This window comes from Egretta garzetta, unplaced genomic scaffold (genome assembly GCF_000687185.1).
Source record: "Egretta garzetta isolate BGI_Z169 unplaced genomic scaffold, ASM68718v1 scaffold1, whole genome shotgun sequence".
NCBI classification, from domain to species: Eukaryota; Metazoa; Chordata; class Aves; order Pelecaniformes; family Ardeidae; genus Egretta; species Egretta garzetta.
The window spans coordinates 187,482-189,143 of NW_009258542.1; positions in this window are offsets into that span (position 1 = coordinate 187,482).

Genomic DNA, 1,662 nt, shown 5'->3' on the forward strand with positions numbered 1-1,662 from the left:
CAGCTCCTCACAAATCCCCATACCCTGGGAGGGTGGGGGTCACTCTGGCACAGCCCTCAGCTGACAGAGCCAGGGCTGGCACTGGCTTCTGTCAGGGGCCTTGGCACAGCAGGGAGGGCTAGGGGGGGTTGAGCCGAAAGGTGTGTGGGGACGGATGGAGGCCAGGCAGGATGGGGGCCAGGCAGGCTGCGAGCAAGGGGCTGCACCCCCTGATGGGCTTCTCCCGGTGACGCTTCTCACTGGATTTTTTCAGCAGTTTCCCACGAAGCCTTTTAACAGCACAACGGGTACCAAAAAGTGAGCGGTGCTTCATGTGCGTAATGCCTTCGTCTGTATCCCAGGGCCCAGGGGCCCCGGATCGTAAAACAGACCTTGCTGTTTAAGAGCAGCAGTCAGTAAAACTCTCTTTGAGTTCCCAACTGCAGCCAGACCAGCCCGTGCTTGGCTTCATGGGGAGGTGTGTGTGTGTGTGGGGGGGGGGTTAGAGAAGTCGGAGGTGTTCAGGCTTGTGGTAGCGGAGAGAAGAAGGTGGGACTGGAGGAGAGCACTGCACACCCGGGCCTGACTCTGCTGCCAGTCGGGGATGCCGCTGAGCACCGGCTCCTTCTGCCTTCCTTCCACCAGCCCTTGGTGTTGCCTTCTGGCTTTGGGGCACTACTTGTTATACCAAGAAGAAAAGGTAGGCTGTTTCTCTGTGCCTCCTCAGCAATAAATACTGGGTCTGAACTATTCCCACTGAAATCAAAGGAACTTAATCCCCAGCTCCAGGAAGATCAGATGAGTTTTCTGTATCACCGTGTATTTATCTGGCACCAGAGCTTTGAGAGCCAAACCCAGGAAAAGACTGAGGCACCAATAATGATTAAAGCACGTACCTGACCTCCACAGTAAAATCCCAGATTAGGTTGACCAGGTCCTATTTATGATATCTGGGTAGAGAAGATGATACAAACTTGCACATGCAGAGTGAAAAGAAACCTGGGATTTGCAAAGCCTAAAATCTGGGCAAAGCGAGCCTCTGCAGTGCCGCCTCCGTGCAGAGAGGAACCGGGAATAAAGGAGGACAAGGAAGAAGGACCAAGCGCTTCTGATCTCACTGGGCAGAGAAGGAGCACACAGGAACTTATTTCTGGGACTGTCACAGGAGGTTTGGCAAAGTTCATTTAGGACTTGTTTTGCCTCTTTAAGACATTTTCTGGACCTAGCCGAAAGGGACAAATGCGAAATTGTCAGGAAAAAAAAAAAAAACATAGCAGATCTAGGCAAAACCAGAACAGCCACAAGTAAAACTGCAGCGACAACTTTGCCGTCGTAAGAAGCGGCGTGGTCCGATTTCCCTGTCAGGAGAGAACAGGCAGGAAGAATCGTCGGCCACGGCTGTAAGGTTGTCTTAGTAAACACGGGCGAGCAGAGACACGGCTGGTGAGCAGAAACACGGGCTAAGTGAGGCTCGGGCTAAGCGAGGCTCAAGCTAGGTTTAACGCAAACCAGGAAGGATAGTAATCCCGTCTGAGGGGCAGCTTTAGGACGTTTAAGTTATTTCTGTTCCATGCTGGAAGGAAAAGGCGTGCGAAGCGGCGTGGGTTCGCGGTGCGCTGCCTGCGCCGGCACTGCCGGGGGTTCGGGCTGGGTCTCGCCCTCCCACGCCAGGGACCGGCCGGG